We start from the raw sequence: 26,666 nt of genomic DNA on the forward strand, positions 1-26,666 counted from the left end.
TGTGGTGTTTGATAGATGGTGTGAAACACCTTGATAAAAGCAGTACCAAAGTTTTGAAGTCTAAGCAATCTATCTATGTGGGCCCAGGACACTCGGTCAAAGGCTTTATCTGCATCACAGCTCAGTACCATATTGTCTAACTCCTGTGAATCGTGGGTTTTATACATAGCTGCTAGTAGTGAGCGAACATTGTGCACTGAGTGTTTATTATGCATGAAGCCTGTCTGGGCAGGATGTAGTAATTTTGGTAGGACTGCTTGGAGGCGGGTGGCAAGGATCTTTGTAAATATTTTAAAGTCTTGGTTCAACAGTGAAATTGGGCGGTAGGATGATACTAACGTGTGATCCTTGTTGGGTTTAGGGAGGACTATGATTCGGGCAGTGTTGAAATCTTTTGGGGCGGGATGTCCCTCTAAAAGCGCATTATATAACCGCCTGAGGTGTTCGCTTAGGTGTGGGAGAAGTAATTTGTAATAAGATGCTGACATACCGTCGGGTCCTGGGGATTTCCCATTTGGGAGAGATTTGATGGTTAGTTCCAATTCTGCTGCAGTTACGGGACTGGTAAGTAGATCTCTATCGCTTTCAGAGAGTGTGGGGAGATTTGCCTGTGTCAAGAAATCTATTCCTGCCGTGGGGTTGTCATGTGGTGCGGTGTACAATTTCTCAAAGAAAGTTAAGAAGGTGTCGCTAATCTGGTCTTGTGTTGTTGAGGGGGGTCTGTCTATGTCTCTAATTGAGGAGATGTACTTAGGCGCTGCATGTGTTTTCACCATGTTTGCTAATAGTTTCCCTGGTCGATTACCCCAGCGAAAGTATTTATTAGATTGGAAGGAGAGGAATAATTTGGCCTGTTCGGCACAGAGAGTGTCATAAATTGATTTGGTGTCTTTATATAGTTTCCTATTGGTTTCAGATGGGTCGGCTAGTAATTGGGAATAGGTCGAAGCTACTTGAAGGGACGCTTCTGCCATCTTCTCCCGGAGTTGCCTTTTCCTGGTGGCAACATAGGAAATGATCTGTCCTCTAAGGACGGGTTTGGAAGCCTGCCAGAAAAGGTTTGTGTCATTAACATGTGCTGCGTTGTCCTGTGTATAATTAAGGTATGCTTGTGTCAAGAAGAGTTTGAAGTCTTCTGAGTTGGCAAGATATTCAGGGAACCGCCAGGTATATGAGTATTGTCGGGGTGTAGTTAGTTTAATTGTTAGGGTGATAGGGGCATGGTCTGATATGAGTATGTTGGCTATGGTGGAGTCCAGGATTCTATGTATTGCGGAGGTCGGTACTAACCAATAGTCCAATCTGGAGAATACATTATGAGGGTGTGAGAAGAAGGTGTATTCTCTAGAGTCAGGGTGGAGGAATCTCCATGGGTCTAGTAGTTGTAAAGAGTCTTGTAGCAGTGACAGGGATGGTGGTGCGGATCTACTGTACTTCAATTGTCTGGGGCCACCGGATACATCTAATAATGGGTCTAATATGGTATTAAGGTCTCCCCCTATGATCAAAACTCCCTCCGTCCAGTCCTGTAATTTAACATAGATGTCTGAGAAGAAGGAAGCGTTCGGTCCAGTGGGGGCGTAAATACATGCTAGCGTGAAAAGTTCACCTTCAACCTCTATCTTTAGGAACAAAAACCTGCCCTCGGGGTCTACCCATTCATTTTTGATCTTGTAGTTCAGTGATCTGCGGAATAGGAGAAGTACTCCCCTTGTTTTAGTAACATAGGAAGCGCTTTTGAAATCTCCAACCCAGGTGTCTCTAAGTGTATTAGGATCATTGGGACGCCAGTGTGTTTCCTGTAGGAACACTATATCAGGATGGAATTTTTTAAGGTGTGTTAGTACCTTTTTCCTTTTGATTGGTGAGTTTAGGCCCTCTACGTTCCATGAGACTAACTTAAGGGACGTCTTTGAGCCATCTTTAGAGGCCACAGTGTCCCTAGGGGTTGTCATTATCCAATTCCCATTCTAGTGGAACTTAAAAGGAGAAGCCATAAACGACAGTCCTTTCCCCTGTCCCAGCTCGCTTGGGGAGGACTAGAACGATGTGTCGGGCAAACTAACGGAGTCGGAGTATATATGTGATCATTAAACAATACAATGCAAAAAGAAAATAGTAGCCGATATAATATAGGCCACCAGTCATAACATTTTTTAAATTTTCGAACCAAGGAGGACAGAAGTAATAACCGTCCATCTGTAACAGAAGCTTTAGGTTGGTTAGCAGTGGGGGGGGGGGGGGGGGGGGGTAGAAAATATGAACCATATAAAAACTATTAACCATGTGTTATCCATTGGTCAAGGGAAAAAGATGTAACCACGGAGGGAGATACTTGGGACTAAGATAGTTAGTCCGCATCGTCCATTCGAGGATTAGAATGTGATGATAGGGACTTGAGAAAGTTTCGAGCTGAATCTGTATTATCGAAGAAGTAAGGTTTGCCGTCATGGAAGATTCTCAGTTTTGCCGGGTACAAAAGGGCAAATTTGATGTTTTTGGCGTAGAGTTCTTTGCAGATTGGGGAGAACTCCCGTCGTTGTGTTGAGACTTGAAAAGAAAAGTCCTGAAACAAAAGGAGTTTGGATTCTTTGTACCGTAGGTCAGAGCATTTGCGGTAGGCTTCCATGATCTTGACTTTGTCGAGATAGTTTAGTAGCCTGAATATGACTGGCCTGGGACGTGATGAAGAGGATTGTGAGGATTGTTTGTCAGGACCGATGCGATGGACTCGTTCCACCAGGTAAGAGGTGGGGGATGAGGGTAAATTAAGAGCTGTGGGTAGCCATTGCGTGACCAAGTCCATTAGATCTGTTTGTCTGACTGTTTCTGGGAGGCCAATCAGGCGCAGGTTATTCCGACGATTCCGATTTTCTAAATCTTCGATCTTGTCTGACATGGCCGCTAAGGTGTTGTCATGTGTTTGTTGTTGGGATTGGATAGTTTGGTAGTCGTCTTCTAAGGTAGATATTCGGTCCTCGGCTTCGACCAGGCGTTGGGTGTGTTGGGTCAGTTGCGCTGCTGCTGACGTAATTGCTTCCATTAGGGGTGCTAATTTCGCATCCAACAAAGGAGATATGATGTCTGAAATTTCTCTGGCCCTTTGTATTGAGGACGGGCTAGCATGGACGTCTGTAGGTAACGTGTCGTCAGAGAGTTGTCTGTTTGGTGAATATGGGGATCCCTGCGAGATAATGCTGGGTTCTCTCTCTTTGGCCGATGGTTTATTTTTGTTTTGAGGATTTTTATTCGCACGGGATGTTTTGGCCACGTATCTTTCCATGTTGAGGAATATATATCTTCCAAGAGGGGCCTGAGGTCTCCAATGTTCTGGACTTCGGTCTTGGGAAGTAGGGGGCCTCGGTTTTTGTGATGAGGGGAGGGGGGTGTGTTTGTTATACACGGTTGTGTTGTATTAGGGTGAGTTGAGGTGGGGGGGTAACATGGGATCCTGGGGGCTAGCAGGTGAGAACAGCGGCTTGCTGTAAGATGCCAGGGATCCCTCGGGCAGCCGGGTCACCACCTCTTTCAAGACCCAAGATGGCCGCCGTCATTTATTGCACACTTTTTGTGTGCGTATCGGTGGATGTTGGAGGGGTGAGTGAATGAAATACAATTCAGCACAGTATGGGTGCAGGTGGACCAGTGGCAGGTCCCGCCCCTGTCCGAGGGCTATTAGTTATAGGGATAGGCCCTTCGGCATCTATTAGATTGCTATGCAGCGTGGTATAGTGCACGACTGTGTGGGAATTTTTATGAGCAGGTTCCCAGTAGCGGCTATGATGCCAGGACCTATTCCCCGTTCCAGGGTATCAGTGGGTCTGAGGGGGTGTAGACAAGCGGGTCCAGGGGGTCTGCTATCTCAGCAGGGTTATAATAATGGAGAGGGCCAGCTGTAGGACAGGGGTGCAGTGCGGTGTTGTTGCTGCGTGTCCCCGATAGTCCGCTTGGTGCTGCTAGCTGCGGCCGGCCGCTGGCGTGCTGGAGCGGGTGTCAGTGGAGGGAGAGTGCGGCAGGGGGTCGGCTCACCTCTGTAGCTGCACGCAGCCGTATGCAGCCGTCCCGTCGCGTCTCTGCTGTGCAGTTCCCGAGATCCAAGATGGCCGCTACCTCCGGAGCTCCGTGTCCCCGGCGTCTCTCCTCTCTCCCCTCGAGCAAGGTGTTGTATTGGTTCGGGGAGGGGGTCCGGATGGTGCAGGCGGGTGCGGTCTGAGGGATACCTCCGGGCTTCCGGGCTTGGTAGTCTGTGCTGTCCGGTCCGCTACGCTGCGTCAGCGTCTGTATTTTAATTTAGGCCCCGGCTTCAGTATGGTGGGCAGGCCGCAATCCGCGGGAGCCAGTATACCGGCTCCCCGATTCCGCAGCTTTGCTCCACCGAATTGGGGGACTCCCACAGCTTTAGGGAGGGTGAGGTTTGGCTGGGTTCTGTGGGGTATGGAGATAAATAGAGGGGTTTTGTGCTCAAATCTAGTGGAGCTTTCTGCTTGTGCTGCCTTTCACTTCAGCCTCCAGGCCACGCCCCCGGGGGGCATTTTTTTTTATGTGAATGGGGGGGCGCATTTTTAAATCTCGCACTGGGAGCCAAATTGGCTAGAAACGGCCCTGTATTTCTCTGTGAGGATGAGGATGTAAACACTGAAGGGGGGAATCTGAGGATGAGGACAACATCTTTCCACTGTAGAGCCAGTTTGTGCAAGGAGAGATTAATTGCTTCTTTTTTGGTGGGGGTCCAAACAAACCAGTCCTTTCAGCCACATTCGTGTGGCAAACCCTGTCACTGAAATGATTGGTTTGTTAAAGTGTGCATGTCTTGTTTATACAACATAAGGGTGGGTGCGAGGGCCCAAGGACAATTCCATCTTGCACCTTTTATTTTTTTCTTTGCATTATGTGCTCTTTGGGGCCCAGTTTTTAAAACATCCATTCTGTCTGCCACTGCAGTGCCACTCCTAGATGGGCCAGGTGTTTGTGCCGCACACTTGTGTCGCTTAGCTTAGTCACCCAGCGACCTCGGTGCACCTCTTTTTTGTCTTTGCATGATGTGCTCTTTGGGGCCTATTTTTTAAAACTGCCATCCTGTCTGCCACTGCAGTGCCACTCCTACATGGGCCAGGTGTTTGTGCCACACACTTGTATCGCTTAGCTTAGTCACCCAGCTACCTCGGTGCAACCTTTTGGCCTAAAAACAATGGGGGTAATTCAGAGTTCATTGCAGCAGCAAATTTGTTAGCAGTTGGGCAAAACCATAGGGGGTCATTCCAAGTTGATCGCTAGCTGCCGCACGATCAGGCAAAAAAAGGCACTTCTGCACATGCGTATGGGTCACAATGTGCACGCGCGACGTATTTTCACAAAAGCCGATGTAGTTTCACACAAGGTCTAGCGACGCTTTTCAATCGCACTGCTGGCTGCAGAGTGATTGACAGGAAGTGGGTGTTTCTGGGTGGCAACTGACCGTTTTCAGGGAGTGTGTGAAAAAACGCAGGCGTGTCGAATAAAACGCAGGAGTGGCTGGGGAAACGTAGGCGTGGTCGGCCGAACGCAGGGCATGTTTGTGATGTCAAAACAGGAACTAAATAGTCTGAAGTGATCGCTAGCTAGGAGTAAGTCTCAAGCTACTCAGAAACTGCACAATGTTTTTTTGTAGCAGCGCTGCGAACCTTTAGTTCGCACTTCTGCTAAGCTAAGATACACTCCCAGAGGGCAGCGGCATAGCGTGTGCAATGCTGCTAAAAGCAGCTAGCGAGCAAACAACTCGGAACATGTGTAGAAAGAGTTAGATTTGGGTGGGTTATTTTGTTTCTGTGCAGGGTAAATATACTGGCTGCTTTATTTTTACACTGCAATTTAGGTTTCAGTTTGAACACACCCCACCCAAATCTAACTCTCTCTGCACATGTTATATCTGCCCCCCCCTGCAGTGCACATGGTTTTGCCCAACTGCTAATACCGTAGGATCAAAATTATCCCCAAATTCTATGATTTTAGCTGTTTTTATGTTTTTTGTTTTGTTTTTCTAAAATCATCCAGATCCAAAACCAATACCCGAAAGGGTGGTTTCGGCAAAACCAATCCAGATGCAAAACACGAGTGAGGAGCCAGTTCCAAAACCAAAACACAAAACATGAAAAGTGCCCGCCGCACATCTCTAGTTTATTTTCATTCTAAATTAAATTCTTAGAATTGAATTAAATATGAGAGGAAAACGAATAAACCGAATAAAGAATGCTTGTTAATATTAAAACGTGTATCTCACAGATATGAGAGAGAGAGTTGAAGTTGGTATCCGGTCTCTAGGTCGTCAGTCATTATGTCGACGACTAATGGTCGACATACATTAGGTCAACCTAGACAAAAGGGTGACGTGGTTAATATGTCGACATGTCGACATGATTATGGCCAACGGGTACAAAGGTTCAACAGTTTAAAATGGTCGACACAGCTTTTTGTTTTTTATTAGCATTGTAATCAACTTTACCATCACGTGGACTACGATTGGGAATAGTAACCTTGCCCGAAGCGTGGCGAGCGAAGCGGTACACTAATTAGGGTTCCACGTGCTTTGACGGAGTAAACTACACCCAAAAAACTTTGAAATGTTGCTGCAACCTTTTTTGTGTCGACATTTTGACCCTGTCGACCTAATGCATGTTGACCAATAGTGGTCAACATAATGACTGTAGACCTTTTCCATGTAGATCTGCTTGTCGAACTGGGAATTGTGACCTGAGTTGACCCTTTCACACAGAAGATAACCCCATGTTGATCGGAAAATAACTGGGTAAAAATGCTTGACCCAGCAATTTGCTTTTCTGTGTGAAAGGGGCGTCAGGCTGGTACCGGCATAAAAAACAGAACTCAAATGCTGGATAAGAGCAGGGATTTTGATAATTTTCTGTGTGAAAAGTGGTATTACAGTATATACCCTTGACAGGTGGCATTGTAAGGAGATAACGTTATACACTACACATTTGTTTTGAGGCTCTCAGTGTGGATGGGGGGGAGGAGAGATAGTGAGGAGGGGAATTCTGTCACTAGCACCAGCTCACAGAGATAAGGAAACCTCCCTGAGATAACAGCTGGGCAGTCAATGGGGGTCATTCAGACCTGATCGTTCGTTAGCATTTTTTTGCAGTCCTGCGATCAGATAGTCGCTGCCCACAGGGGAGTGTATTTTAGCTGTGCAAGTGTGCGATCGCATGTGCAGCCGAGCACTACAAAAAAACTTTGTGCAGTTTCTGAGATACCCAGAACTTACTCAGCCACTGCGATCACTTCAGCCTGTCCGGGGCCGGAATGGACGTCAGACACCCGCCCTGCAAACGCCTGGACACGCCTGCGTTTTTCCAACCACTTTCAGAAAACGGTCAGTTGACACCCACAAACGCCCTCTTCCTGTCAATCTTCTTGCGATCGGCTGTGCAAATGGATTCTTCGTAAAACCCATCGCACAGCAACAATCCGCTTTGTACCCGTGCAACGCACCTGCACATTGCGCTGCATACGCATGCGCAGCTCTGACCTGATCACAGCGCTGAAAAAAAAGCTAGCGTGCGATTAGGTCTGAATGTCTCCCTATGTTTCCAGTAGCACACGGCTGTAAGTATACACTGGCTCTTACCACTACACTATAGTAATATTAGTAACATCACTTTCTGCAGTTCTAGTTTATAGTGTTTGTGAAATAATAACATTTGGTTTTAGTAGAGCAAACAAATGTATTTACTCTGTAACCAGGACAATTTGAAACCATTTTCTATATGACTACATGCAAAACATGTGTCTACTTCTTTTTTTTTTTCTATTGTCACTATTAAAGAAAACTTTTTTTTTTTTTATTGACAAAATGTTGGGAAAAATGAGCTGCAGTATTCTGATCTAGAGAATGAATATCAAATAACAGAAACTGGAGAAAATCCGCCACATAACAAGTAACAAGTCATGTGTAAAAATATCAAGTAAATGTTTAACATCTCTGTTTCCCTATCAGCGCCTTCTTCCAAGCCTCTGAATTTTTGCACCTTATTGGGAGCGGACCTGGTGACTCTCCTAACAGGTAAGTCTTCACCCACTTTGCTAAATGACAAATAGCCCCTTCATTGTACATTGTATAACAATATTTACAGCAATAAATATCACACACATGGATCAATTCTTTTTGCTGAAATAAATTAGATTATAACACTGTGCATACAAGATTATCTGGCATTACACTGCTACTATATGTATATTCTATAATCATTCCAGTTTCTGCAAACAGATCTTACTTATAGTCTAACAATTACAGGGTTTAAACAGAGTTGACAGAAATATATTTTAAGCCTCATTTGTAAGATTCCATACACCAATCCTCCCAATTTCCGTATACTCCAATGCAGGATTCTTTCATGTGTCTTTTTCCATCACTTTGGCGGCATGCCCCCAGTCCCTCTGTCTCCTGTGAATAGGCATTGTGCGCATGCGTGCAGCTTCTATTCACCAGTGCTTCAGTGAGTGACAGGAGCCTCCCAACTGCCCCCCCCCCCCCACCCACACACACACACTGCGGGCCGTGGGTGGAACAGTCCCCAAAAAATGGGACTGTCCCCCCAAAAATCGGTACAGTTGGGAGGTAAACACTGCTTTATCACCATGTGAGCTTTTTTTGGGAGCCAGATATTGTTCAATAGCTCTCCCAAGATACTGCAGGGACGTGCAGTCAGGGGAGGCAGGGAAGGCAGTGCCTCCCCTGTCATTAATGATTAAAATAACACAAAGAAGATACTTATGACATATATTTTGTGTCATGAGTATCTGCTTTAGCCTTTATATAATTTTAATCATTTTTACCTATGTAAAAAAACACTTTAATAGTGTTTCGGAGGCACCGCTCTTGGTGCCTCTCGCTGTCAATGGTAAAGGAGCGGAAGTGGGGGGCGGAGCCAAACATCGGGCAGTAAAAGCCCATTCATAAAATCACTAGTATAAGTGCCTCTTTGACAGGGGCATGCTTTAAGCCCATATGAAAGCACACCCTGTCACTGAGGAAGATGTGATTGGGCAGTGGCTGCTTGGGGGGGGGGGGGGGGGGGGCACCAAGGCAGGTGTGTAGTGTACCCTGTCATATTTACATTACTATATGTGATTATGTGGCCGCCCCCGCCCTCCAGTCCACTCCGCAGCCCGTCCCTGTCAGTGCGGTGCAGCCCCAAGTCCCAGAGCCAGCCCCAGCCACTAGGCAACAACAGCAGCAGCAGGCACAGTGGCTGAGGAGCTCTGCCTCCTTGAGCTCTACTCTGCTCGGAGGTGCGAGCGTCCTGGCTGTCAACTAGTGGCAGACTCTCTCATCGCGCAACGTGCGGTGGATGGGATGCAGGTATGCGGACCTACTGAGCCCGGACTGGTGAGCAGGGAAGGGGAGGGAGAGGAGGCTGGCTATGCATGTGCTGCTGGGAGGCAGCGCCTGTGATGGGAGGGGGAAGGAGAGAGGCTGCCTGTGCCGCTGAGATTCATCCTCTGTGACAGCGGTAGGAGAGGGGGACTGCCTGTGTAGTTTGAGGCATCCCCTGTGACTTGTGGGGGTTGGAGGCTGTCTGTGCTGCTGGGACACCCCCTGTGATGGGAGGGGGGGTGGGTTGTTTGAGGTGCCTGGCTGTACCCTGTCACCCACTACCTCCATCACCCACTATCTCCCTGTCACTCTCTATCTCCTTGTCACCTTGACCATGTCACCCAGTGTCTACCTGTCACCCTCACCATGTCACCCACTATCTCCGTCACCCTAACCATGTCACCCACTATCTCCCTGTCACCCAATGTCTTCCTGTCACCCTCACCATGTCACACACTATCTCCCTGTCACCCTCTATCTCCCTGTCACCTTGACCATGTCACCCAGTGTCTAACTGTCAACCTCCCCATGTCACCTACTATCTCCCTGTCACCCTAACTATGTCACCCACTATCTCCCTGTCATCCAGTGTCTTCCTGTCACCCTCACCATGTCACACATTATCTCCCTGTCACCCTCTATCTCCCTGTCACCTTGACCATGTCACCCAGTGTCTACCTGTCACCCTCACAATGTCACTCACTATCTCCCTGTCACCCAGTGTATTCCTGTCACCCTCACCATGTCACCCACTATCTCCCTGTCACCCTCTATCTCCCTGTCACCTTGACCATGTCACCCACTATCTCCCTGTCACCCAGTGTCTACCTGTCACCCTCACCATGTCACCCACTATCTCCCTGTCACCCAGTGTATTCCTGTCACCCTCACCATGTCACCCACTATCTCCCTGTCACCCTCTTTCTCCCTGTCACCTTGACCATGTCACCCACTATCTCCCTGTCACCCAGTGTCTACCTGTCACCCTCACCATGTCACCCACTATCTCCCTGTCACCCTCTATCTCCCTGTCACCTTGACCATGTCACCCACTATCTCCTTGTCACCCAGTGTCTACCTGTCACCCTCACCATGTCACCTACTATCTCCCTGTCACCCAATGTCTTCCTGCCACCCTCACCATGTCACCCACTATCTCCCTGTCACCCGGTGTCTACTTGTCACCCTCACCATGTCACCCACTATCTCCCTGTCACCCAGTGTCTTGCTGTCACCATCACCATGTCACCCACTATCTCCCTGTCACCCACTATCTCCCTGTTGCACAGTGTCTCCCTGTCATCCTCTCCCTGTCACCCACTATCTCTCTGTCACTGTATTCATATCACCCATTATCTTCCTGTCACACACTTTCCCCGTCACCCTCTTTCTGCACCCAATGTCTCTCTGACACCTTCTATCTCTCTGTCATCCAATGTCTCCCTGTCATCCTCTCCCTGTCATTCAATGACTCTCTGTCACCCACTATCTCCCTGTCACTCTCACCATGTCACCCACTATCGCTTGGTCACCCCTGAGTCCCCACTCACCCACTATCTCCCTGTCACCCTGTCCCAGTCACCCACTATCTCCGGAGGGGGGCACCAGCCAGAATATTGCCTAGGGCATCAAAATAGTCGAGGTTGTCATCTAGTGTAGTCGGGCCAGAGGGGGAAGGAGAGGCCACTATCCCCGCTCATCCCCGCTCCTTCCCTCTTCTCTCACTCTACCTCCGACCCTGGATTCCTGGCTGCAATTTCCACCTGCGATCCCCGGAGTTAACATCAGAGGAGGAGCCCCGCTGCAGTTCTAGGCCCTGGACCAGGTAAGTAAATAGCAATATAATTGTCACTCACTGCCTGTCCCCATCACCCTTTCCTTCTCTCTGTCAAACTCTCACCCACTGCTACTGCTGTTACGCTTTCCCTAGCATCACACACTGCTGTCACCCTCTACCTGGTGTCACCCTCTACCTGTCACCCACTGCTGTCACCCTTGTCCGGGACCTCCATTAACTTAATGCCGCACACATGGCGCTATTAAGTTAATGGAAGCCCTGTACAACAAAATTGCATTCATGTCCTCCTCCCACTCCCTCCCCAGTCCCAAAGACTAGGTTTTTATTTTATTTTATAAAAATGTACAATATATTAGCCACCTGCTCATCACAAGTACAAGTTGATGGTGGGTGATTTTCTAAGCCATTCATGGGGATGGTGGCCATTAGTGGCAGGGGTAGCGAGCATCAGGGACTGTGGCAATAGCAGACATCGGGGTAGTAGCGGGCATTGGCTTGGCGGCAGTAGGGATCATCGGCGGGACTGACCTCACCGCACGCCACTGAGATACTGTGTATATATATATAATCTGTACAGGGCAGTAAATCTCCTGCTCCAGTTTTAGGGTCTACTGTAAATACTGAGGTGCTGGTACTGATTCCACTTTCAGACTTAAGAGCCGGGAATTTGCCGGGTCTAGCAGCCGGGAAATTCCCATGTCTCAGCTCCGTGCCCTGGTCGGGAACAGGGTCAGGGACCCGGGATGTACACCCCCTATACACCAGAGATGGATTGTGGCAGTGGCATGATTCTTCCAACAGTCGATTCAGAGATATTAAATATATTTAACAATCCCGATCCCGACCATTTTCAGTCGGGATCGGGGAATCAAGCATTTTTAACATGGTTAATTTCTTCGATCCGCTGATGGATCACCAGTCAGCTGATTGGCGCTCCCTACGGGTCAGGAGATCACGCCACCTGATGTATGGGTACCTTCAGTCCTGGGTTAGTTTTCCTTTCACACATGCAGAAATAGCTGCATGTGTGAAAGGATTATCAGTCAGCTGCTATTTCAGTGGATGTGCCCTGTTATTAATTTCATCCTTAATTAGGTTTGTATTATGATATCAATATATGCTGAGTACTGGTTACCACAGATTGTACCCATAGGTGACTTTGATATATCAGACTGCTAGACTGGTGAGCACTGATTGTTCAAATAGTCTCTCCTATTTATTTATTTATTGTGTATTGCCCTCAGCGAGTTCATTAACTAACCAGTGTCTTTGTTAATGTGCTTTAGTGTTGGACTGCAGCTGATTCTAGGGGACTTTGTGCAGAGATGAGCTGGGCCGGGGTTAAATCTGCCTCCCAGGCTGGTACCTTTGGAGCTCTTTGGGAGGCAGGTAGAGATTGCTGCTTGGCTGCTCTGACTGTGTGACCAGACAGCATTTGCTACCTGCCTTCCAGCCTACAGCCAGACAGTGAATTGCTGTCAGGATTCTAATTGGTGGATGGCTGTAGCTATCCACCTGTCAGAGTGCTGACAGCCATTCACTCTATTCTATGGAGAGATGGTGCAGGTCCGTAAGAGGGGTAAACTATGACTTGCCCCAGTGCATTACCTACAATGCTGTTAAGATGACCATGCTGCGGATCACTAATCGGTGTATGGGGCTGGATGCCGTGTTTACCAATTATTATTTTTTGCAGTACCCAGGATAGTAGCCTCCTTCCCCCTGGGCTGTCAGGTGTCAGGACTTAGCTCTGTCCAGTAATGGTAGCTAGCCTATGTGGTTGCTGCGTCTACCTCCTATGACACTCAGCTTCCTGTCACTCCTTTTCAGGATACCAGCCACACCTCAGCCCGGTATTTGCACTGCCAGACCACATTCCACTGAGTGACCCCGCTACATGACCACTGGGTAAGATCAGGAAAAGGGTGCTGAGTACCTGCGTGCTCCCTTTTTATAGTCTGTGCCCACAAGCTCCCTGGACACCGTCATATTTTACAGCGCACAGAGCTTCTAGGAAGCCCTCTTCTACTATTCACTGCCACCTATGTCACTCTGTTATGCACTAATAGCTGGCCAAAATGAAACAGCATAAATTAAGAGAAATAATACATGCTAATTTGAGTAGGGGTGCAAATGCTATATAATAAAAGTCAAACACTGCTTCTCACCTCTGCTATATGCACCGGTGGCCACTAGAGGGCGCCGGACAGACCAAATCACTCCTTTGTGTGCTGCAAGCTATCACAGGTGAAAGTGATACTGCAGGGAGATGTTACAGCCTCCTAACCTGCTACTGCTAATATTAATAATACTGATCTGACTATTTCACACTTGTTGCATATGGAGAGAGTCAGATAGGGACTAGCGGGATGGAGAGTGGGGTAGGGTCATATAGGGACTGGGGGAGAAAGAGAGAGGGTGGAAGGGTTGGGGCATACTTGCCTACCTGACCCTCTCCATGAGGGAGAAAATGCTCTGTTCCTGGACTTTCCTGGTAATGTATGATTGCCATCACCTGTGGTGAGCTAGTTAATTGATAAGAAAGGTGTTTCACCACAGGTGATGGCAATCATACATTACCAGGAAAGTCCAGGAACAGAGCATTTTCTCCCTCATGGAGAGGGTCAGGTAGGCAAGTATGGGTTGGGGCAGATAGGCACTGGGGAGAGAGTGGAGTATAGGGGCAGATAGGGACAATGGAGAGAGAGAATCAGATTTTTTTTCTAAATAGTTATTCATATGTGTATACAGGTATATATATATATATATATATAATATAATATAAAGGCTAATGCTGCTCCATCGCCAGACACTGGAGGGCGCCCCATGGAGCCCTGTTCGGGGGGGACAGACACACACCCCTATGTACACTGCACCCCCATCATATACTACCTCTATGTACACTGCACCCCCATACCCCTGAAAATAGTGCCCCCTATATACAGGGCACCACCTTCCTCTATATACTGTTCTCGCCATATACTATGATGTAATCCCAGCAGGTCTGGTTCGAAACCTTGTGAATCCATGGAGTGAAAGTTTTCCCCCCCCCCCATACCACCAATACCACACAACCCACCCCTCCCAATATTAAAAATAAAAACAGTGCACGCCGAAGGCTCATGCCAAAAATATAGAGGCGTGGTTTCATGGGGAAGGGGCACAGTCACAGAATAGTGCCAATTCACATAACACCACACAGTAGTAGCCCTTATACAGGATGTGTCACACACTAGTGTCCTTATACACGTTACACCACACAGTAGAGCAAAGGCGTCACTAGTCTCAATGACACCCGGTGCAGCAGTAGGAGCTAGTAGGCATGCTGAATATGCACGCTGGCAAAAAGGGGTGTGGTCTCATCAGGAGGTGGCGTGGCATTACTACTTGTTTTTATCCCCATTTTTGTAATGCCAGGAGGTGCGGGCTGCCCAAGGTGACAATGTAGGCTGCATAGCCAGCTCCTACACTTTGGCAGCAGCCCAGTACTGCACATTTACCCCAGTATGGCACTGAACAGGGGATGGGGGAAGGGGGGGGGGAGCTGCAGAGTTACCCCAGTATGGCACTCAGCAGTGGCCAGAGAGGGCCACCTTCCCCAGATAAGGAGATGTAATCAAAATTTGTCCTCATGATAAACTGTTCTCATAATTGGTTCATATTAATTGAAGGAAGCGATAGCGGGTTACCATGCCAACAGGCGTGACTGCCCCGCTGTGTAGGCTGCATACGAGGTTGTCCTTAACAATCTGGGCTATACTACAATTCCCATAGGCATCAGGGAAACAGGGGTCACATGACCGGAGAAACGAACGATGTTCAGGTACAACATCCGGTAAACTGAATGGTGGAACGCAAAATGCGTTCCAAGGGGCGGAAATGGAACGCCGAATTAGAACATAAAAGTAAAGTGAGTTCTCCTGTCTGTTATTTATACATCCCATATGGGGGTTGTGCTGACCGAGGTAAAGACATGCGGGCAGATAGAGAACCTTTGTATCTAAGTTTTTGAAAATATATGACGAGATTGGATACTTGTGATGGGAATAGATGCCCCTGTGACCCGGAAGCGATACATTAGGTAGGGTTTGGATTTGAGAAAAGAAATCGTTTTTATATTAAAATCCCTTTGAATAATATAATTTAGTCATCTGAGTCTGTCCTAGGAACACATTTAGAACCCATAGAAGCGGTAATTTTAAATTTTTTATGTGGTATTGGACTAAATTGAAGGATTGTGTGAAACAGCTGTTCATTGTTTGGTAATCACTTAAGGTATAAATACTATGTTAGTTGTCCACCTAAGTCACCTTTGAAAAAGCTGCACTGCTCGCAGCGAAACGCGTCAGGAAGAGGCTACTTGGGTCATCAATTGTGCTATCTTTTTGCTGCCAAATCACATCCGGACCAAATACTGGACTTTGCCATCTGCAGATAAAACGGGATAAAACATCCAACAACTTGGAACACCATCACCCCATCTCTACAAAGAGGACACCGTACCAAATGAGGATCCCCGAACCTGGCTGGTTTTTGAGTATAAACATCAGAGACACTCTTAAGGGACTACACCTCTAGCGGTCTTTGGGTAAAGTGCATTGGTGTGACTGCGCTGTCAGTCTGTTTTTATCTGCTATATGTTCCAGGCATAATACTAGGAACGGATATTAATGTGATAGGCAGCTATGCATCACTGACCCTCAATTGCTGTTTTCACTGTTTTAAATTGTTATATGTGGATCTTGCATCCGATTTTTATTGAGGCCTAAAACTTATGTTTTATTAAATTTAAGAATTTTTTTCACTCAATCCTTCATATTAGAATTATTCATATTATTCCATTAGCGCTGCTATTTTTTCCCTTTGTTTTCTTTGATGTATGGTTGGGGTGTGACTACCCCCACAACGTTATAGCAGCAGCATTAGAGACACAGCACCTGAAAGCGCCCGATCTTCCATTCGTTTGGTAGATTTCTTTGCTTTTCACACATAGTTCTGATTGGGCAGCATGGGCTGTTTCTCTAATTTTAAGGACAGACACAGCAGGAGACAGAATTATCTCTCCAAATGGGATAGCCCAATGGAGAGGAAAGGAGGGGATTTTGACGACCAATTAAGGGGAGATTTTTCCAAATTAGAGGATTTATTAAAATCAGAAATAAAACACTGGTTAGATACAGTTAACATGCAGAGATATATTGAAAAAAAGATAATACCTAAGGGTTTGAGACTCTCAAAACCTTCAATCTTTCATGACAATGTGGAATACCAAAAGAGATGGGATTCCACACTGGATCGCTGCTCATTGTCTCTTATGGATATAGTAATAGACTATAGAACTGAGAAGCTTAAGAGTATCGAAGTAGAGATTGAAGCACTCAAAAATAAGCTAGAATCCCAGAGTCAAAGTAGTGAATATAAAGATAGAGACAATGTAGTCACAGAAAGGGTGAATAAATTTGAGCAAACAATTTTAGAGACAAAATGCAGAAAATTCCAACGAGACGTTGAGGACTATAGAACTGACAATGTCAGATCCTATGGAAAAAATAGAAATCCGAGACAGAAAGATCCTGTCAATAATACCTTTTCAACTAGAAAGTCTGAATATTCCTCAAGGTATAGGGGGGAGGAAAGAAGATATCCAGGAGATACTCCAAAATATGAACAGAGATTTAAAACCCATTTCTCAAAACGCCCTTTGGATCGGACTGAGTCCGAATTATTAACAAACAGAGACTCCGAAGGGGACCGCTCCCCTGTAGGGGATAGGGAACTAGGAGCTAGACCCAAGTCACATCCCGACACCTCCAACACAACAAGTAATTTTTTAGAACAGCGGAAAAGGAGGTTCCAGGATCGAGACAGGGACTGGCAGAGAGAAAGAGCGGGAAAAAGGAGAAATGTCAGCTTCGAGGAAGAAGAGGGGGGAGGAAGGAAGCATATAAGAGATTAAAATTAAAAAGGAAATTGTCCCAAAAGAGCAACATATTTAATCTTTCCTCTAGACCACTAACAGATAGTGAGATTGCAGTGCTCAACAAGGGTTTAAAATTTTCCCCATCAACATCACCCAATATATTCAATTTATTTGTGGAATTAAATAGGTTTGTCCGAACCCTATGTCGAAAGAAGTACTTTGCAAAGCAGACTCTATTAAAGAAAAGGGATGAAGCATCACCCATAGTTCTTGATGGGGAAGATTTGGGGGCCCTGGAGATACTCACAGATCTTCTTAGTGAGAACTCTGAGGATACTGCCCCAAAACCCCGAAAATTGTTTGACATCAATATGAAAAATAAGTTGAAAAATAAATCAGAGTTTTACCCAATCAAAACAAAGGGATCTATCATAGAGAGCTTTTACAAAATAACATTAGAGGAATTTAAAAATCTATGTTCAAAGACATCAGAGTCACACAAAACAGATAATCTCAATAAATGGGAGAAGCAAGCTATACGGAGGCTAACAAAGGACAGCACAATTGTAATCAAACAAGCCGATAAGGGGGGGGGGGCTTATTATACAGGACAGGACAGAGTATATCAGCGAAGCAAAAAGACAATTGGACAATCAAGATTTTTACAAAATCCTGTCAAAAGACCCTACCCCAGATTTTTTGATAGAACTTCATAACCTTTTGGGCCAGGCACTGAATAACGACCTGATCTCCAAGGAGGAATTCAACTTTTTGTTTTGTTCACACCCCACTGTCCCCATATATTATCACCTCTCCAAGAACCACAAGTCTCTCACTACACCACCTGGCCGCCCTATAATTTCAGGAGTGGGTTCCCTCACGTCCAATCTTTCACACTATGTTGATATTTTTTTACAGCCACGAGTCACTCTGCTCAAATCACATATTAAAGACACAACACACTTTTTGAATTTAGTAAAAGACATCGAGTGGAGAGACACATATGGGTTCCTCACACTCGACGTCCAAAGCTTATATACCAACATTCCACACGATCTGGGGATCAAAACCATAGCAAAGAGACTCACCAATGATGGGGATCTCACTGATCTACATCAACAATTTATTTTGGATTCTATATCATTTATTCTACGGCACAACTATTTCACGTTTCTTGACAATTTTTATTTACAGGTGATGGGAACGGCCATGGGAACCAGGTTCGCGCCGAGCTACGCTAACCTCTACTTGGGCGAGGTCGAAGACCAGCTCATGTGGGGGAGCGACCTCGGCTCGGGCCTGGTTCTCTATGGCCATTACATAGATGATTTATTCATTATTTGGGATGGGGATGCCTTGTCTGCTTCACTATTTGTTTCTCACTTAAATTCTAATTCTTTTAATTTAACTTTCACTCACACGTATCACTCTCACAACATCAATTTCTTGGATATCTCCTTGGAGATCAGGGGAAACAGAATTTTTACCACCAATCATGTGAAGGAGGTGGGGACAGATGCCTATTTACATTTTAAAAGTGGTCATTATATGCCTTGAAAGAAGAGCATTCCAAAAAGTCAATTTCTACGCCTTCGCAGGAATTGCTCTGATCTCACCTCCTTTAATATACAAGCTAAAACTATGACGGAGGCGTTCCTCAACAGAGGTTACCCAAAATCACTGATTAAATCAGCTTTGGAGGAAGTGAGACAGAGAAAAAGGGAAGATCTCTAAATACCTAAGGAAAAGAAGACAGATAAAATTAGTCCAATGGATGAGATAGCATTTATCTCAACTTATAACAACTGCCATTCGGAAATTAGAAATATAATTTCAAAAAACTATGGTATCTTGAGACAGGATCAACAATTGTCCTCGATGTTGAATCCAAAACCTAGGTTCATTTTTCGTAAAAACAAGTCACTTAAAAATTTACTAGCCCCCAGTTATCTTAAAACCATTAAAGAAAACAATGAGAATACAAGTGGGAATAATAATTGGCTGAAGAATCATAAAGCAAAAATAAAGGGCTGTCATAGATGTGGGAAAAATAAATGCATAACATGCAATCACATTTTCAACCGAACAAAAGTAATTAAGATTGAAACGTCTGAGAAACTAGTTGAAATCGGTAGTTTTATCAACTGTGATACTTCATATGTCATTTATATGTTGGTTTGTGGGTGTGACAAAAAATATATAGGGCGCACAACCCGAGCACTCAAAGTGCGGTTCCTAGAACACAGGAGGAACATCATCAATAAGATCCAGACACACAGTGGGGTAAATTTACTAACATTCGTAATTTTCGGAAAAAGGTCAAAGTTCAATCACGAATGACATCGAAAGTGTAAAACTGCAACTTTTTGAATTGATTACGACTAATTTACTAAGCTGTCGCATTCGGGTTTTTCTTTTGTTCCGATGTCGATGTCATTCGTGTTTTTTTTTCTATTTTTACGGCAGTGATTAGCAAAACACTGCCGACTTTTTAAAAATGAATCTCGGCCGGATCTGTGTGATCCGTGCTGGGGTTCATTTTTTTTTTTTTTTTAAATTAAACAGTGTAAAATTTATAAAAAAATTGCGTGGGGTCCCCCCTCCTAAGCATAACCAGCCTCGGGCTCTTTGAGCCGATCCTGGTTGCAGAAATATGGGGGAAAAAATGACAGGGGTTCCCCCATATTTAAGCAACCAGCATCGGGCTCTGCGCCTGGTCCTGGTTCCAAAAATACGGGGGACAAAAAGAGTAGGGGTCCCCCGTATTTTTAAAACCAGCACCGGGCTCCACTAGCTGGACAGATAATGCCACAGCCGGGGGTCACTTTTATATAGTGCCCTGCGGCCGTGGCATCAAAAATCCAACTAGTCACCCCTGGCCGGGGTACCCTGGGGGAGTGGGGACCCCTTCAATCAAGGGGTCCCCCCCCCAGCCACCCAAGGGCCAGGGGTGAAGCCCGAGGCTGTCCCCCCCCCATCCAATGGGCTGCGGATGGGGGGGCTGATAGCCTTTGTTGTAAATGAAAAGATATTGTTTCTAGTAGCAGTACTACAAGTCCCAGCAAGCCTCCCCCGCATGCTGGTACTTGGAGAACCACAAGTACCAGCATGCGGCGGAAAAACGGGCCCGCTGGTACCTGTAGTACTATTACTAAAAAAAATACCCAAATAAACACAAGACACACACACCTTGAAAGTAAAGATTTATTACATACATGCACACAAACATACATACATACTTACCTTATGTTCACACGCAGGTCGGTCCTCTTGTCCAGTAGAATCCATGGGGTACCTGTAGAAAAAATTATACTCACAAAATCCAGTGTAGATCGGTCCTCTTCAAATCCATTTGTAATCCAGGTACTTGATTAAAATAAAAAAACGAACACACGAGCCACGCACTGAAAGGGGCCCCATGTTTTCACATGGGACTCCTTTCCCCGAATGCCAGAAACCCACTCTGACTTCTGTCTAAGTGGGTTTCCTCAGCCAATCAGGGAGCGCCACGTTGTAGCACTCTCCTGATCGGCTGTGTGCTCCTGTACTAAGTGACAGGCGGCACACGGCAGTGTTACAATGTAGCGCCTATGCGCTCCATTGTAACCAATGGTGGGAACTTTCTGCCCTGCGGTTGACCTAAAGTGACGTCACCGCTGAGCAGAAAGTTCCCACCATTGGTTACAATGGAGCGCATAGGCGCTACATTGTAACACTGCCGTGTGCCGCCTGTCAGACAGTACAGGAGCACACAGCCGATCAGGAGAGTGCTACAACGTGGCGCTCCCTGATTGGCTGAGGAAACCCACTTAGACAGAAGTCAGAGTGGGTTTCTGGCATTCGGGGAAAGGAGTCCCATGTGAAAACATGGGGCCCCTTTCAGTTCGTGGCTCGTGTGTCCGTTTTTTTATTTTAATCAAGTACCTGGATTACAAATGGATTTGAAGAGGACCGATCTACACTGGATTTTGTGAGTATAATTTTTTCTACAGGTACCCCATGGATTCTACTGGACAAGAGGACCGACCTGCGTGTGAACATAAGGTAAGTATGTATGTATGTTTGTGTGCATGTATGTAATAAATCTTTACTTTCAAGGTGTGTGTGTCTTGTGTTTATTTGGGTATTTTTTTAGTAATAGTACTACAGGTACCAGCGGGCCCGTTTTTCCGCCGCATGCTGGTACTTGTGGTTCTCCAAGTACCAGCATGCGGGGGAGGCTTGCTGGGACTTGTAGTACTGCTACTAAAAACAATATCTTTTCATTTACAACAAAGGCTATCAGCACCCCATCTGCAGCACATTGGATGGGGGTGGGACAGCCTCGGGCTTCACCCCTGGCCCTTGGGTGGCTGGGGGGGGGGACCCCTTGATTGAAGGGGTCCCCACTCCCCCAGGGTACCCCGGCCAGGGGTGACTAGTTGGATTTTTGATGCCACGGCCGCAGGGCACTATATAAAAGTGACCCCCGGCTGTGGCATTATCTGTCCAGCTAGTGGAGCCCGGTGCTGGTTTTAAAAATACGGGGGACCCCTACTCTTTTTGTTCCCCGTATTTTTGGAACCAGGACCAGGCGCAGAGCCCGATGCTGGTTGCTTAAATATGGGGGAACCCCTGTCATTTTCCCCCCCATATTTTTGCAACCAGGATCGGCTCAAAGAGCCCGAGGCTGGTTATGCTTAGGAAGGGGGACCCCACGCATTTTTTTGTGTGAAAATAACCACTTTCCCACCCCTTCCCACTGATAGACATGCACGGATCTCATGGATCCCTGCATGCCTATGCAATCACGGCTCAAAAAAGCAGGTCTGCTTTTTTTTAGCACTTTTTTGCGATTTGTAATTTTTCACGGCAGTGTTTTCCTCTTTGGAGATTTGCACTTTTTAGTAAATGACCGAGTTCTACTAATTTGCTGGTGTATTTTGACCGATGGTGTATTCATTCGTATTTTTTTACAACTACTTCCAAAAAAATACGAATGCCCTCATCTCTGCCGTGATTTGAGTTTAGTAAATTACCGAGATGACACTTTGAAGAAAAAACGGCATCTCGGTCAAAATCGGGACCTTAGTAAATTTACCCCAGTGTCTCTAAACATTATTACGACATCCATGGTGGAGATCCAAAATGTCTAAAACTTTTAGGCTTAGAACATATACCCCACACTATACGTGGGGGGGATAGATACAAGAGACTATGTAGACAGGAGGTCTTTTGGATGTACCAGATGAACAGTATATTCCCCGAGGGCCTTAATGAGGCAGTAGAATTAAATACTGTAATCTGAGTAACATATAGATACTGGTAAATTAGGCTATAAATGGTATTGTACTGCCCCTCTTATTTGAGCCTGCTGTGGGTGGGGGTTCGTGGGGCCGTTGCATCCCTCGGGTTCGCCTGGGGTATGGTGGGATGCTGGTCGGGAAAAAAAGGGGTTGGCGGACTGGGTTGCGCATGGTGGGGGTCAGCGGTTATAGGGGGAAGGGGTGTGTGGGTGCAGTGTACTCCGCATGCAGGGGTGCTGTCGAGAAGGTCGGCGGCATCCTTGTGTGGGGGGTGCAGTGTATCCGCGCCCGTTTCGGCTGGGGGGACCACTGTCCCCGCTGTGTGCGACTTGGCCTGTCGGCGGCCTGGGCTGTTGCCTCAGCTGTGCCCGGGGCGGGCTCGGGGGATGTGCCGGCCCTGTGGACTCTTACTCACAGCGAGCTTTTTCTCCCCCACATACCTATAATAAGAAATTCCTATGCTTTAATAGGAAAAGAGGAGATAAGCTATGTGTATAACAACATTAATAGTATAAATAGAAACAAAGATATAGATGACAAATAAAATTTATATATTCTGTGGAAGTCGCAAAGGACTAATTAAGCTTTTGGAGAGAACAGCTTTTTAGTTTTTATTTTCCCCATTCTTCCTGGTTTTTTCCGTTCTCTCCCCGTTTTCTCCTTTTTTCCCCCCTTTCTTTTCCAAATACTGAAATAATGAGCCAAACAACATGATATATATTGGTTTATTAGAATTATAGACATAGCATTACAGATAGAGGAGCTAAGGAGATAAGTTAGATATATGTCCATCTATATAACTACTTTTAGATATGTCATAAGAATAAACCCTTCCCCAGATAAGGAGATGTAATCAAAATTTGTCCTCATGATAAACTGTTCTCATAATTGGTTCATATTAATTGAAGGAAGCGATAGCGGGTTACCATGCCAACAGGCGTGACTGCCCCGCTGTGTAGGCTGCATACGAGGTTGTCCTTAACAATCTGGGCTATACTACAATTCCCATAGGCATCAGGGAAACAGGGGTCACATGACCGGAGAAACGAACGATGTTCAGGTACAACATCCGGTAAACTGAATGGTGGAACGCAAAATGCGTTCCAAGGGGCGGAAATGGAACGTCGAATTAGAACATAAAAGTAAAGTGAGTTCTCCTGTCTGTTATTTATACATCCCATATGGGGGTTGTGCTGACCGAGGTAAAGACATGCGGGCAGATAGAGAACCTTTGTATCTAAGTTTTTGAAAATATATGACGAGATTGGATACTTGTGATGGGAATAGATGCCCCTGTGACCCGGAAGCGATACATTAGGTAGGGTTTGGATTTGAGAAAAGAAATCGTTTTTATATTAAAATCCCTTTGAATAATATAATTTAGTCATCTGAGTCTGTCCTAGGAACACATTTAGAACCCATAGAAGCGGTAATTTTAAAATTTTTATGTGGTATTGGACCAAATTGAAGGATTGTGTGAAACAGCTGTTCATTGTTTGGTAATCACTTAAGGTATAAATACTATGTTAGTTGTCCACCTAAGTCACCTTTGAAAAAGCTGCACTGCTCGCAGCGAAACGCGTCAGGAAGAGGCTACTTGGGTCATCAATTGTGCTATCTTTTTGCTGCCAAATCACATCCGGACCAAATACTGGACTTTGCCATCTGCAGATAAAACGGGATAAAACATCCAACAACTTGGAACACCATCACCCCATCTCTACAAAGAGGACACCGTACCAAATGAGGATCCCCGAACCTGGCTGGTTTTTGAGTATAAACATCAGAGACACTCTTAAGGGACTACACCTCTAGCGGTCTTTGGGTAAAGTGCATTGGTGTGACTGCGCTGTCAGTCTGTTTTTATCTGCTATATGTTCCAGGCATAATACTAGGAACGGATATTAATGTGATAGGCAGCTATGCATCACTGACCCTCAATTGCTGTTTTCACTGTTTTAAATTGTTATATGTGGATCTTGCATCCGATTTTTATTGAGGCCTAAAACTTATGTTTTATTAAATTTAAGAATTTTTTTCACTCAATCCTTCATATTAGAATTATTCATATTATTCCATTAGCGCTGCTATTTTTTCCCTTTGTTTTCTTTGATGTATGGTTGGGGTGTGACTACCCCCACAACGTTATAGCAGCAGCATTAGAGACACAGCACCTGAAAGCGCCCGATCTTCCATTCGTTTGGTAGATTTCTTTGCTTTTCACACATAGTTCTGATTGGGCAGCATGGGCTGTTTCTCTAATTTTAAGGACAGACACAGCAGGAGACAGAATTATCTCTCCAAATGGGATAGCCCAATGGAGAGGAAAGGAGGGGATTTTGACGACCAATTAAGGGGAGATTTTTCCAAATTAGAGGATTTATTAAAATCAGAAATAAAACACTGGTTAGATACAGTTAACATGCAGAGATATATTGAAAAAAAGATAATACCTAAGGGTTTGAGACTCTCAAAACCTTCAATCTTTCATGACAATGTGGAATACCAAAAGAGATGGGATTCCACACTGGATCGCTGCTCATTGTCTCTTATGGATATAGTAATAGACTATAGAACTGAGAAGCTTAAGAGTATAGAAGTAGAGATTGAAGCACTCAAAAATAAGCTAGAATCCCAGAGTCAAAGTAGTGAATATAAAGATAGAGACAATGTAGTCACAGAAAGGGTGAATAAATTTGAGCAAACAATTTTAGAGACAAAATGCAGAAAATTCCAACGAGACGTTGAGGACTATAGAACTGACAATGTCAGATCCTATGGAAAAAATAGAAATCCGAGACAGAAAGATCCTGTCAATAATACCTTTTCAACTAGAAAGTCTGAATATTCCTCAAGGTATAGGGGGGAGGAAAGAAGATATCCAGGAGATACTCCAAAATATGAACAGAGATTTAAAACCCATTTCTCAAAACGCCCTTTGGATCGGACTGAGTCCGAATTATTAACAAACAGAGACTCCGAAGGGGACCGCTCCCCTGTAGGGGATAGGGAACTAGGAGCTAGACCCAAGTCACATCCCGACACCTCCAACACAACAAGTAATTTTTTAGAACAGCGGAAAAGGAGGTTCCAGGATCGAGACAGGGACTGGCAGAGAGAAAGAGCGGGAAAAAGGAGAAATGTCAGCTTCGAGGAAGAAGAGGGGGGAGGAAGGAAGCATATAAGAGATTAAAATTAAAAAGGAAATTGTCCCAAAAGAGCAACATATTTAATCTTTCCTCTAGACCACTAACAGATAGTGAGATTGCAGTGCTCAACAAGGGTTTAAAATTTTCCCCATCAACATCACCCAATATATTCAATTTATTTGTGGAATTAAATAGGTTTGTCCGAACCCTATGTCGAAAGAAGTACTTTGCAAAGCAGACTCTATTAAAGAAAAGGGATGAAGCATCACCCATAGTTCTTGATGGGGAAGATTTGGGGGCCCTGGAGATACTCACAGATCTTCTTAGTGAGAACTCTGAGGATACTGCCCCAAAACCCCGAAAATTGTTTGACATCAATATGAAAAATAAGTTGAAAAATAAATCAGAGTTTTACCCAATCAAAACAAAGGGATCTATCATAGAGAGCTTTTACAAAATAACATTAGAGGAATTTAAAAATCTATGTTCAAAGACATCAGAGTCACACAAAACAGATAATCTCAATAAATGGGAGAAGCAAGCTATACGGAGGCTAACAAAGGACAGCACAATTGTAATCAAACAAGCCGATAAGGGGGGGGGGGGCTTATTATACAGGACAGGACAGAGTATATCAGCGAAGCAAAAAGACAATTGGACAATCAAGATTTTTACAAAATCCTGTCAAAAGACCCTACCCCAGATTTTTTGATAGAACTTCATAACCTTTTGGGCCAGGCACTGAATAACGACCTGATCTCCAAGGAGGAATTCAACTTTTTGTTTTGTTCACACCCCACTGTCCCCATATATTATCACCTCTTCAAGAACCACAAGTCTCTCACTACACCACCTGGCCGCCCTATAATTTCAGGAGTGGGTTCCCTCACGTCCAATCTTTCACACTATGTTGATATTTTTTTACAGCCACGAGTCACTCTGCTCAAATCACATATTAAAGACACAACACACTTTTTGAATTTAGTAAAAGACATCGAGTGGAGAGACACATATGGGTTCCTCACACTCGACGTCCAAAGCTTATATACCAACATTCCACACGATCTGGGGATCAAAACCATAGCAAAGAGACTCACCAATGATGGGGATCTCACTGATCTACATCAACAATTTATTTTGGATT

The 26,666-nt window shown here is 45.3% G+C and overlaps 1 long non-coding RNA gene across 2 annotated transcripts in view; it reads left to right on the top strand.

Moving 5' to 3' along the window:
* Nucleotides 1–26,666, top strand: part of LOC134943339 (uncharacterized) — an 84,735-nt gene that overhangs the window by 11,658 nt on the left and 46,411 nt on the right. For both annotated transcript variants that reach the window (XR_010181477.1, XR_010181478.1), the window contains exon 2: nucleotides 7,991–8,056. This is a non-coding gene — a long non-coding RNA (uncharacterized LOC134943339). The remainder of the gene's footprint in view (nucleotides 1–7,990; nucleotides 8,057–26,666) is intronic.

Source organism: Pseudophryne corroboree, chromosome 7, assembly GCF_028390025.1.
Source record: "Pseudophryne corroboree isolate aPseCor3 chromosome 7, aPseCor3.hap2, whole genome shotgun sequence".
Classification (NCBI taxonomy): Eukaryota; Metazoa; Chordata; class Amphibia; order Anura; family Myobatrachidae; genus Pseudophryne; species Pseudophryne corroboree.